The sequence below is a fragment of the Natator depressus genome, chromosome 2 (assembly GCF_965152275.1).
Source record: "Natator depressus isolate rNatDep1 chromosome 2, rNatDep2.hap1, whole genome shotgun sequence".
In the NCBI taxonomy this organism is placed as follows: Eukaryota; Metazoa; Chordata; order Testudines; family Cheloniidae; genus Natator; species Natator depressus.
Window position 1 is genome coordinate 92,911,384 of NC_134235.1, and position 14,112 is coordinate 92,925,495.

The following is a 14,112-nucleotide window of genomic DNA, read 5'->3' on the forward strand; positions in this document are numbered from 1 at the left end:
TTATTTGTATTACTATAGCACATAGGAGCCCTAGGCATAGGCCAGGACCTTATTGTGCTCGGTGCTACACAAACAGAAAAATAGGGTGATCCTTGCCATAAAGAGTTTACATTCTAAGTACGGTATAAGACAAGAAACAACCATTGGATACAGACAGGCAGAGGCTACAATGAAACTACAGAACAAGTCTACTCTTTATATTTATCAGAGAATATGCACCAATATAAGGACACCAAGATTATCAGCAAATGTGTATTCAGAAACAGAACTTACCTGCTGCTCCAAAAATCACAGGTTTCTATCTCTTGCAATATCAATTCAGCAATAGTAGAGCTTATGTTTTCCAGCAAGTCAACAGAGGGCAATGTAATTACAAGGTGATATATGAGAGCATGTCATTTCAATACAGGACAGTACACAACATAAACTAGTATGTTACATACGATCTGCCTACAAAAATGTAGTTCTCCACAATACACTATTCTTTTATAAATAATCTATTTTCTGATTTTTTTTAATCTGTGTTATTCATCAGTGATTTGGCGTCTCACAATTTGGTGCATTATGAAACAAAGATAATTTGTTATTTAATTAGAAATAAAGAATGCAGCAATGTATGTGCTTGTGTTTTAATTCTTAATGTAAAACAGTTAACAGTTTAATAGTATTTCACCTTTTATACAAGCATTGTACAAGTAGTGCAGGTGTGAATTATGCACTAACAATAATGCTAAGCATAGTCAATGAGTTCACTTTTAATTTGATAGCCTACTTTTAAATGTAATTAACTTGTTACACAGAAAAAGTGCTTTTTTCACAACCATAAAGGTTGTTACCATTAAAATAAAAGCTTACATGTTGCAGAAATTAAGGGGCCACCAGAGAAGTACCTGTATACCACTAAGTATTGGATTAGTCTAACCCTTCTTTGTAATATTTTCTACATTGAAGACCTATTTCTATGATGCACTGGAATGGCTCCTGGTCAGTTTTAGCTCTGGGGTCTTGTTCTTGAGTGCCTTTCTGAAGTGGAAAATGCCTACCCCTCAACCCATTCATGGGCACTCATACAAAAATAAGCCAATGGAATCTATTCTGTGCCCAGCCTGGCTCCCAGTGAACTACTGTGCACCATTGGTAATAACAGAAATATAATCAGGTCCCTGATTTGGTTTGCAGTTTGGATTCTTGCTTAGGACATTAGGGTCCATATTTATAATTGCCTGGTTTAATAAAAAGCTGTTCCTTTAATTTTAAGTGCTGAACAGAAAGAAAAGAGAAGGAGTGAGATCTTTTGAAAAGTTACTAATCACTGTATTTATATACTGTACCTCAGAGGGAAAGTGTTTTAATCAAATTGAGCATGAGTCACCACCTGTCCCAGGCATAGCTTATGTCCTCCTTCATTTTTTCCCCATGATATTTTAGTCAATATAGTTTTATGCTTGAATATTTCTTAAGCAATGCATTTAAAAACAAAGCATTTCACTGCATAACCATCTAATCTTGAAAAGAATAGATGAATTTATAATGCCACTTGGCCTGCATTCTGGAGAAAACGTTAAATGAAGTAAACTATGGTTTTACAAAAGGTAGATCGTGCCAAACAAACCTGATCTCCTTCTTTGAGAAAGTAACAGATTTTTTAGACAAAGGAAACGCAGTGGATCTAATTTATCTAGATTTCAGTAAGGCATTTGATACCGTGCCACATGGAAACTTATTGGAAAAGATGGGGATCAATAGGAAAATTGAAAGGTGGATAAGGAATTGGTTAAAGGGGAGACTACAACGGGTCCTACTGAAAGGTGAACTGTCAGGCTGGAGGGAGGTTACCAGTGGAGTTCATCAAGGATCGGTTTTGGGACCAATCTTATTTAATCTTTTTATTACTGACCTTGGCACAAAAAGTGGGTGTGTGCTAATAAAGTTTGCGGATGATACAAAGCTGGCAGGTATTGCCAATTTAGAGAAGGACAGGGATATCATACAGGAGGACCTGGATGACCTTGTAAACTGGATGAATAGTAATAGGATGAAATTTAATAGTGAGAAGTGTAAGGTCATACATTTAGGGATTAATAACAAGAATTTTAGTTATAAGCTGGGGATGCATCAATTAGAAGTAACGGAGGAGGAGAAGGACTTTGGAGTACTGGTTGATCATAGGATGACTATGAGCTGCCAATGTGATATGGCTGTGAAAAAAGCTAATGCGGTCTTGGGATGCATCAGGAGAGGTATTTCCAGGAGGTTTTAGTACCGTTATACAAGGCACTGGTGAGACCTCACCTGGAATACTGTGTGCAGTTCTGGTCTCCCATGTTTAAGAAGGATGAATTCAAACTGGAACAGGTACAGAGAAGGGCTACTAGGATGATCCGAGGAATGGAAAACTTGTCTTATGAAAGGAGACTCAAGGAGCTTGGCTTGTTTAGCCTAAGTAAAAGAAGGTTGAGGGGAGATATGATTGCTCTCTATAAATGTATCAGAGGGATAAATAGCGGAGAGGGAGAAGAATTATTTAAGCTCAGTACCAATGTGGACACAAGAACAAATGGATATAAACTGGCCACCAGGAAGTTTAGACTTGAAATTAGAGGAAGGTTTCTAACCATCAGAGGAGTGAAGTTTTGGAATAGCCTTCCAAGGGAAGCAGTGGGGGCAAAAGATCTATCTGGCTTTAAAATTAAACTTGATAAGTTTATGGAGGAGATGGTATGATGGGATAACATGGTTTTGGTAATTAAATATTCATGGTAAATAGGCCCAATGGCCTGTGATGGGATATTAGATGGGGTGGGATCTGAGTTACCCAGGAAAGAATTTTCTGTAGTATCTGGCTGGTGAATCTTGCCCATATGCTCAGGGTTTAGCTGATCACCATATCTGGGGTCGGGAAGGAATTTTCCTCCAGGGCAGATTGGAAGAGGCCCTGGAGGTTTTTCACCTTCCTTTGTAGCACGGAGCACGGGTCACTTGCTGGAGGATTCTCTGCTCCTTGAAGTCTTTAAACCATGATTTGAGGACTTCAATAGCTCAGACATAGGTGTGAGGTTTTTTGCAGGAGTGGGTGGGTGAAATTCTGTGGCCTGCATTGTGCAGGAGGTCAGACTAGATGATCATAATGGTCCCTTCTGACCTTAGTATCTATGAATCTATTGTAGGGCTTTTGATTTTTGGTTTTAAATCAATGTGCACTGAAAAAAGTTCCAGATTTCACAAAAGAGAAGTATCCACTCAACACTGGAAATTGTTACTTGTATCTAAGGGCTTGTCTCCGGGAAACGGTAATGTGGACTATTGGGGTGTGATTTCTATAGTGCACTACTGTGTTGTGCATTGTTTGGTCTGTGTAGACTCTGCTACTGCATGCTAAAGGTTCCCCAGTGCACTTTAATATTGTCCTGTCTGAACCAGCACTACAGTAACGTGCACTAGGTAACATTACAAAGACATTACTCATTACATTCTATACTACTATACTGTAGTGCAGGGATTGGCAACCTTTGGCACGCGACCCAGCAGGGTAAGCCCCCTGGCAGGCTGGGCCGGTTTGTTTACCTGCCACGTCTGCAGGTTCAGCTGATCGCAGCTCCTACTGGCTGCAGTTCACCGCTCCAGGCCAATGGGGGCTGCAAGAAGTGGCGCGGGCTGAGGGATGTGCTGGCCACCACTTCCCACAGCCCCCATTGGCTTGGAGCGGCGAAATGCGGCCAGTGGGAACCACGATCGGCCAAACCTGTGGACGCAGCAGGTAAACAAACTGGCCCAGTCCACCAGGGGCTTACCCTGGCGGCCGCATGGCAAAGGTTGCCATTCCCTGCTGTAGTGAGTAATGCACATGACATACATTACTGATTACAGTATATACAAGAGAGAGCCCTGAAAAACTCCAATTTTGGACATTACCTAAAACTCAAAAATTGGGGAAAAAAATGCACTTTTCAAACAATGATCTGGCATCATCCTAAACTGTAGGGTACACCCCTTGGACATGACTTTAAAAGAAAAAAACTGTCTGATTATGGGTGGCTTGTGTCCTCCTCTCAGAAATATCTACAGAATGGTCAAAGATAGGCAGAAAGTTCTGTGACTGTGAAGTTACAGAATGGCTGCCATATGATAGAGTGCTAATGGAGGAACGTGAATAGGGGCAGGTTTTGGTCCCATAGGAAGCAGGCATGAGCCATAGCCCTCCAAACCAGCAGATGTTTTGAGAGCTACAGGCTAATCCCACAGATTGTGGAGCTTCCTTTCAAAGCTTGGGCTTGTAAATGAAAGCCTAAACCCTTTGGAATATTCCCAATGCCCACTATCCCCCATACAATCACAGCTGCACTTACTTTCTTCCCTACTGCACCTTTTCTTCCATTCAATAGGCTTTTGAAGTCATAGAGGTGCAACTTCCTTTAGTTAATGACAGCAGGGCCAGTGTGATTTTATGCAGGGAAGTCTCTGTATGTTTGCAGTAGGATGATGTTTAAGGAGTGGCTTTGCACCAGCTAAGCTACTTGCTATCCAAAGCGAGAAAAACTGCAGAAGCATGAGCATATGGAGATGCTTGCAGAAGCTCAGAAGATGTGGGGAATGATGGCCCAAATGCCTCTTACAGATACTATGCTCCAGGGGACTTGTGACCTGCTGATTGAACTATGCAACATGAGGTGCCTTCAGAAGTGTGATCACTGAAAATAAATTGTTGAATGCTCAACATGGTCACCAAAGGCTCAACTTTTCCATTGAAACATAGCTCTTCCAGGAGCAGTGAGGCTTTGTACCACCCTCAAGATATGCTATCTATCTAGCTTAGGATTTTGCACTGGCAACCATTGTTCTTGTAGTGAAGTCTGAATTCCTCAAGCACCATGCTCCTCATGCACAGGGGCAGCATGCCAAGAGCCACATGACATTTCATGTGGTTACACTCCATGTGCAGTATTCCCACAACCTTTGAGATGCCATGAATCCAGAGGAAGAGCACAGCCCCTTTTCTCCCCTGATCACAGGGCGGCAGTTGTGGCTGACCAGACATACAAGGGAGGTTTCTTGCACTTTCTCACCAGGTGCACTCATGTAAGCCACAGTCAAGCCTCAAATTAGGTGTTGATATAATGATCTAAGTAGACATCTGAGGCTTAGTCCAACTTTCATTGAAATCAATGGAAATATTATTATTATTGAGAGTCTAATCGGACTCTTTGAGGACTAATGAGCAATGCTAAGTGAGGACCCTCCAGAAAATGGTGGCCACTAGGTTAAAAGCTTTACTGTAGAGGAAGAAGTTAAAAATAAAGAGGGAGAGCTGTTCTGAAAAATCATCACAATAAAGTCTTGGGATCAGGTTACTTTTATATTAATATTTTTCAGTTTACACAGATGGGGACAAGAGAGTCCAACAGACTTGTAGTGTCTCAAATTTTGGAAGAGTCAGATTAAAGTAATCAGCAGTACTAGTCCTAGTAATAGCCAACTTCTTTGGTTAAAATGAGTTTAAGAATTGTGCCGCCATTCTGTTGCTGTTAGTGGGATGGCGTCAGTAAAAGTCAAGGTCATTTTCAGAACCAGTAATTGTCAACAATCTTCCTTTCTGAGACCTATTTATAGAAGAGTGCTGGGAAACGGTCAATGACCTGTGTTATACTGTGACATTTTAAAGTATTCCTCATGACTTGGTACAGGCTAAAAAACAAGCTACTTTATGGCTGCCAGCAGGAAAGACACGTGTTTTACAAAATGAGAAAATGAGATTTTACTGAAACAGAAGATTGCCCTTGCCATCATTTTAGTGTTTTAATATAAGAAATAATGAGTCATCATCAGAGATTTGTTCAGGTGTACTGCTTCAGAGATAGCGCCCAGCACTGATACCAAAATCAGCCATCTGAAAGATCTTGAATAGGCTCGTGTTGTGATCCTGCTTGAGTACAGGCCAAATGCTAACAGATGGAAGTGAGGAGGGGGATAAGAATCAGTTGGCCCGCAACAAAATATTTGCCAGTGTCAAAAAAGGACTTAAAATATATTAGTAAATGATGAAAGTGTTGACACGGATGACTTCATGTTTGCTATATTAATATAGAAGATAAACAAAGCAGTCAGAGGCATTTGGTGCTTGTATAAGAGGAACAAAAGAATCACATTATTAACCAAGAAAGGGTTTTGTTTTTTTGGGGGGAGGGAGGGATGAATCAGTTATCAGGGTTGCTGATAAATACTAGGGAAAGCTGGAATTTTTTTTAAAGGAAAAATATGCAGAGTATAAAAGATTGATGTCAGAGATGGATTTTTTAAGGGTCAAGTAGCAATACAATGGCCAAGGAAAAGTGTAATCACTGTGGAGTATGTAGAACAGAGCAGAACATCTGATGATGCTGTTTTGAATATTTTTCTAATTACCAATCAAAGAACGGCTAGAAAACAACTAATTTTATTATTACTGGATTAATTTAACTGAGCTTATTTGAAACTGCACAAGCAAGCTGGAGAAGAATTCTATTTTTTTTTTCATTTCACAAAGACTCTACCGAACAAAGCTTGCAGAAGGGTATTGAATTACAAATGTTACATCAAAAGAACAGACTGATCATATGCTAAAGGCCTGAGTGTTAGCTGGGTGGAAGCAGTATATGATTTAAAATCTTTCTTGACTGTCATATACACTACACATGAGGGAAAAGAAACTGTTCATATCTACTTCATGTAACATTTTATCAAACACAGCAAATGTCATAAGTGAAGGTAGTTTATCATCGTTGAAGATGCTGCTGTGCAATACTGAAGGAGATTTTCAGCAAGTTAATATATCAGAGTGTGAAGTTCATAGTGTGACAAATGGTGAGCACAGAAGTCTATCCTAGCAGAAGTATCAAATTCTCACTGTGCAGACTCACCACTAAATGGAGAAGAAAAACAAATCCTAAAAATATTTTGAACAAGTATTTTTAGAAATGGGTGAACATCCTACCTTGCCTATTACTGTTTTAGCTGATTATTGACTGATCCTTGCATGCTGCTGTGTGAAGAGTAACAGGCAGATGGTTTAATCATACCAAAAAAGGGGGAGGGGGAGTGGAAGAAAAAAAAAAGAAATGCAGCAAGCACACCTCCTCTTCTTTGTATCAGTGCCACCCTTGTCTATGAATTTCTTGGAACTGATTCTACTAGAGAAAATCATGATAAACACATCAGGTGTCAATCTCTGAAACAGACTATGAATTCATGGTGGAGCTACACATACATTTTCAAATATGTGCTAGTTTGGTCCTGAGAGAATCTCAACACCTATAGTCCCAGACCCTCTAAGTTTTATGTAATTGTAGAGCAAGCATCATTTTACACATGGATTGTAAGTAAAGATGATGTGCTAAAGGACTGATCCTATTTACCCTTCTGGTCTGGTATGGCAGTTCCTCTATTCAGTTCATGGAACCCACATATTCTCAGCATATCACCACTCTTACAAATGTATGCCCTGACATTTCAAGTCTTTCCATTGACTTCAATGAGATTTGGATCTGGACCTAAATGCCAGTACACATGGGGGCCACACGCCTGGTGACTTTTCATTACCAAATAGTAGTGTGAAGTTCTTAACTGTTAGGCAGTCAGAGGTCAGGGTTAATATTTTAACTTCAGAGAGAAAAGCAGACTCCAACAATAGGGAATATTCTCAGAGGGCATTTGCTAGACAATGGGATCGCAGAAAGAGAGCAATTACATCATAACACTGAGTACAAAGATAATCTTGAACTACACTGTTTTCTCCAAGACATTACAGGGGTCTTGGACATTGGTACACCTTGGTCCCCTATGCTCAGCCTGTGGCACATGATAGTCTAGTCTCCTAGGGGCTGTAACACTTCGGTCTAATTTTGCTTGTATGTTTAGTATATGGGTGCTGGGTGGGTATTGGTGGCCTGAGATACACAGGAGGTGAGTCTGGAGCAGTGGTGGACAACTTGCGGCCCATCAGGGTAATCCGCTGGTAGGCTGCTATACAGTTTGTTTACATTTGCACAGCCACCCGCAGCTTCTACTGCCCGCGGTTCACCTTTCCCGGCCAATGGGAGCTGTGGGAAATGGCGCGGGCCGCAGGTTGCCCACCACTGGTCTAGAGTGGGGATCAGCAACCTTTGGCACGTGGCCCTCCAGGGTAAGCCCCCTGGCAGGAAGCGGCAGCCAGCACATCCCTCGGACCGTGCTGCTTCCCACAGCCCTCATTGGCCTGGGATGGTGAACGACGGCCAGTGGGATCCGCGATCAACCGAACCTGCAGACGCGTCAGGTAAACAACCTGGCCTGGCCCACCAGGGAGCTTACCCTGGTGGGCTGCGTGCCAAACGTTGCCGATCCCTGGTCTAGAGGATCTGGTGGTCTCTTCTCGTCTTAAATTCTACGTAGGCAGCAGAGGCATGCATTACTATTCTCATTGTCACATTGTAATTTGCACATTTCTAGGGATGAAATGGGAAATTGTAGCTTGCAGAATGTAATACTTTGAATTGATAGACCACTTAGCTTGTCTTATCTAAAGCTCTCAAGTGCTTTTACAAACAGTAAGGGCCAAATTTTTCTAACTTTACTCATACTGAATAGTGCCTTACTTCGCAACTGGTTTTGATGGCATCACATGCAGAATAAAGTGCTTTTCCACATTAGCAAGGGTGTCAAAATGCTGCCATAAATGTATAATTACATGTATATTGTCCTGATGTACTGTCCTGCAGGAAGATAGTGCCTTTTTCATAAGAACTCACTGTATTCATTTCAAACTTTTAACAAAAATATTTGAAGAGAGAGTTTTCTAAATATGTTGTATGTGTATTCTGGCCAATTTCAACTCTTACAAAACCTTCACAAACATTAACTAGTTAATTACACACAACTCACATGAGGAAATGAAGGCAAAAAGGTTAAGTAATTTAACTACGGTCACAGAGCAAGTCAGAGTGAGGATCAGAATCCAGAAGTCACCTTAGTACTGTGCTTAGTACTTCTTATACTAAGATGCCAGAGGCCATGTTGGCTGCTCTTCAGTGTTGTCGGTTCATTTTGGCTGGCTGTCAGGAGTTTTGGTGGCCTAGGGTCAATATCAAGAGTTTAGACTACACTGCCCGCATGGTCACACATTGCTGTGGGTTCATCCTAGAAATGGAATGACTTTTGATCATGTATTTCACAGATTCCAAAAATCAGCCCCATGCTAGAGGGAGGAGATCATGCATCAACAGTAGACTTTGGGGAAAACTGGTGGTACATTTTAAACCTAATGATTCCTTTATGTTTTCAAGGCTATCTTTCCCAGGAAGAGAACTAGAAACTTACTGTTGTCCCCTCCCAAAATGTAGTGACTAGCTCTGAAATTTTGATGTGTTGAAAATAAAAGGGGAACATGACCATGTGGTTTATAAGCCACAACAGTAATCTCCAGTAATCTCTGCATCACTCTAAAGGTTGTATTTTTGAGGTTTCTCTCTTTGTGAGATACAAAACTTGAATATTTACTCATATATGTGCCTGTAAATTCTATTACTGAGACCCTAACAATCTGATGTCTATCTCTCAATGTAGGTTTGTGTACAGACAAAAGACGGGTCTTTTGAAAATATGGTTCTAAATGAATCAATGTATTGACCAGTCTCTACTTGATTTAGGCTGGATGGTTTTGTCAAGTGACCTCAGGAAGTCTCCTAGCACTAAAATTCCAGATCATGGAAAAATCAGTATTTGGATTCAGCCAAGCTGTTTAGTAGAAAATAGACTGGAACCTATGAAAATCCCATTTTTATTAAGTAGGCTGCCTTTTCAATTAGATTTAAAAAGACTGGGTTTGTAAGGTTCTTTTGGAATGTTTAGAACTGTGGCTTGCTTTTAATGACTGTTCAGGAATCTTGTCTACTCGTGCTCTGTCCTGCTGAGTGCTACTAGCAACTTGTGTGTCTTTGCCTTTCAGATATTGCCAGAGATTTCTTCCCATCTGTTTGTTTCATTTTGCTTACAGTTATATTTCTATTTATTAACTTTAACTGAAGGACTGGAGGTCTGAAAAACATACCTTACAATGAGAGACTGAAGGGGATTAATCTATTTTGAATATGGAAGAGAAAGTTAGGGGGCAACTTGATCAGTCAGTAAGTACCTACGTAGAGAACATATCTGATACTAGCAGGCTCTTTAAAAAAAGCAAAGAAAGGTATAACAAGATCAACAGTTGGAAGTTGAAGCTAGAAAAAGATTTACACCTTGTTTGAATTTAACAGTGAGAGCAATTAACTACTGTATTGTATCAAAAATGTGGTTAAGTCTCCATCACTTGATGGAGTGTTTTTTAAACTTAATACTGAATGTCTTCCTAAGAAGATATCAGTGATGATAAAAATCAATGATTTTAAAAAAATCAATTTTTTTATTTAAATCGGATTTTTTTGATCAAATGATTTTTGAGGAAAAAAAAACTATCTAAAGACAGTTTTAATTAAGATACATTATAGCTCAAAGATATCTCATAATGGAATAGGGATTATAAATTCTAATTCTGTAGTATGAGACAATATATTCATGTAATGTTTAAGAAAAGTTTTATAAATGAGTTTCAATAGATTAAGGACCCAATCTTATGGGGTTCCAGGGGCTTCTGTATAGGTTAATCTTTACATCTACCAATGGGACTCAGTGCTAAGTCTAGAAGATACCATCAGAGATGCTTACTTTTGCAGTTCTCAAACTGTGGATTTGTGTCTCCAGAGATGACATGCTTGTTAACAGCAAAAATGTTTTTAAATAAATAAATAGAGGTGAGAAATAACAGACCTCAACCCTATTGTCCCTCTGCAAATTTGTGGACACAGAGTCAGTCCCCTACCTCTCTCTAAAAGTGCAAAGTTTCAAAAAGTTCAATGAATAAAAGATTGTTGGGGGTGGAATAGATCTGGACAAGGAGAAGAAGTCTGGAGATAAATGTGAGAAGGGAGGGACAGGCAGAGGTAAAAGTAAACCATACATTCTGGTACAGCGTACTGGTTCGCCTTCCCCAGGCAGCAATTTAAAGGCCCTGGGACTCCCAGCAGTGGCTGGAGCCCCTGGCCCTTTAAATCACTGCCAGAGCCCCTGGCCACCTCTACTGCCCCGGATCTCTGGCAGCAGGGCTCAGGCAGCAATTTAAAGGGCCCAGGTCTCCGCTACAATAGCAGCGGCCAGAGCTCTGGGCCCTTTAAATGGCCCCCAAACCCCGGGGCTCCCAGCCGCCTCTGCAGCTGGTAGCTCCGGCAGTGATTTAAAGGGCCCGGGGCTCCCAGCAGCCACTACCACAGCTGGAGCCTAGGGCCCTTTAAATCTCAGTTGAGGCCACGCCCCCTGCTCAGGACTCCAGGGTACCGGTAAGTCCTTTAAGTTATTTTCACCCCCAAGTCTTGAGGTCTTTCTGAGCGTAGCCTTCATTGATTTGAGATCTACCATACCATTCTCCCATTAGAAGGGAAAACCTATAATGGCAGCAGGCCATAAGAGAGACCCAGTTTGGGTCTCATCTATCTCTGAGTTGTGAAGAGTATGTATTAATGTTATAACAAATGCAAATGCAGCTAGTCCATTAAGAATCTGCAAGCCTGCTTGTATCGTCATCAGTCAAGGGGAAAGACTGCGAATTCATATCCAATCTAGTATGTTAAGCTTAGTTTGTGTTTGTTTATTTGCTAGATAATCTTCTTTGATCTGTTTGCTAGCCCTTATAATCACTTAAAATCTATTGTTTATAGTTAATAAACCTATTTTATGTTTTAATCTAAACCAGTAAGTTTAGAGTGAACTGCTTGGGAATCTTAGCTCAAGGGACTGTTGTATTTCCTCTCCACATTGAGGAGGAGGTGAACTGGATAATAAATTCATACTGGTCAGGGTTTTGACCAGGGCAGGACGGTACAGCTCTCGGGTTCTAGACTGGGAAGCTGGTAATTATTTTGGCTGTAGCCTCTCTATTGTTGGTTCATGCAGTGGCTTGTCAGAGATCCTGCATGTAACTGCAGCTGAGCGTCCCTACCTGTGTGAATGCTGGTGGAAGTGTAGGACCAGGAGCAGCTCTTCAGCTTGTCACAGCAGCACAGGGTAAGAGGGAGCTCAGGCTGGTGAGTCAAAGGGCTCACAGTGGCACCCCAGTTCCAGGTGGCAACCCAGGGAGAACCCATCACAGTATGTAACCCATAAAAGTTACACTCACAATCACAAATGATGACCACCCAGCAGCAATAAAATAATCACAAACAATCAATTAACTTCCATTAATGGAAGCAACACAGCCTCTTTAAACCCTTCAGCAACTTACCCTCAGTCTTCCCGCAGACCTTGTGTGGCTTTTGCAATACACCTGGAAGATCATCAAGTTCAAGCTATTTCAGAGCAGAGCTCACTACAGCTGTACCAAAATTTCATTGCTGCTACAAGATACTGAGCAGAATTGGTCAGAAATTTTTCAATAAAACAGTTTTCCATCAGCAAATGTAGATTTGACAGGATCAGAAAGTTCCACACAAACATGCCAATTCCTTTCAAATTCCCATGGTTTCCAGGTTTCTTACTCTGCAACAGCCCACCAGGCAGGTTTCCAGGGGACCTAGACTCGCAGACATCATGGTTCCCTGGCTCTGCAGCAATGCACAAAGTAGGGTGCCACAGAGCCCAGGCTTCCAGTTTCAGCAGTCTTCCTGGCAGAATCCCAGCTCTTCAGCAGTCTGGTGACAAGGAAATAAGACAAGATGCTCACTCAGTACTAAATAGAACAACAGTTGTTTTGAATGATTTTAGAAATAAAAATAATATTGAAAAAATACTAGTAAAATATAAAAGTAAAAAAAAAACATTAAATTTAACCTAAAGGTCAAATTAGAAACATTTCGTGTTGAAAGCACAAAACATTTTCAAATTTTGAAACTTTTTTCAGAATTACTGTTGAAGAAATTTGAAACTTCCAATTTTTGTTGTGAATCAAAACTTTTATTATTTCAGAATTACCCATGGGATAGGAATTTTGAGTTTCAATCAGCTGTAATAATGCACAACAACTTGGGGAAGAAGCCAGTGCCCAAAAAGATGCTTTCAGATGTGACAGTCCACAAAGAAGTTGGGGACTCTCGAAGGGAAGATGACACCCAGAAGCTGGCATCAGGCAGCAACAGAACAATGCTTGTTGTATTTTCTTTTACCTTGGATACACTACGGGATTGCTCACATGCACAAAGTTGCCTATATGCCTATTAACAGGTCCGGAGCCTTTGAGTCCGACCCAATCACAATTGAAGTAATCAGGAATCTTTCCATTGACTCCAGTGGGCAATGGATCAGATCCTTTGTTAGTGAAACTACTACATACTTACAATGAAAAAGTCATTTCACTAATACTACTAGAGTTTTATACAAATACTATATGCACTTTAAAAATATCTGCATATTAGATATGTGCAAGATTACACTCTCCCAAACCAGCTGCTATATTTGGTCAAGGAGCTCTTCATGGTACAGTACTAGTCTATAAGCATGGTATACAATATATTGTTTTTAGCGGATATCTTGCTATAGAAATGTATTTCTAGAAAACGGCATATTCAATCTTCTTATCCTACAAGATGTTTATTTTCAGCTTAACATGAAAATAACGTTGTAGTTCAAAAAGAAAGTAGTACATAATAATTGTAATAGGGTCCTCTGCCCGCCTCTCTTCCTGGGGCCTGCGGACCACCCCAATAAAGCTCAGAGAGGCTTTGCAGAGGTTATGCAGCAGCCGTGGCTTTATTTACACAAACAGTTCTCCCACCACCAGCGTTGAGCTGTTTACAAGGCTTACAGGGTTAGTTCCCTCTTTGGCTAGCAGTCAGCCCACAGCCAGGAGACTGGGTAGTCTCCTGGCAGCCCCCCTTCATACTGGCTCCCAGCCCTTATAACTGCTGGCCTGTCAGGCCCACAGGTGGAGCCAATCCACAGGCCAGGCATCATGCCTGTTACACCAGCTCCAATCTATTTCTCTTGATTGGAGCTGGCTGAGCAGGGGCTAATTAGATGCTTTTGCAGCAGCACCTTGCTACAATAATATAATTTCATCTTCACCTCCAGCTTCCTTTGGGG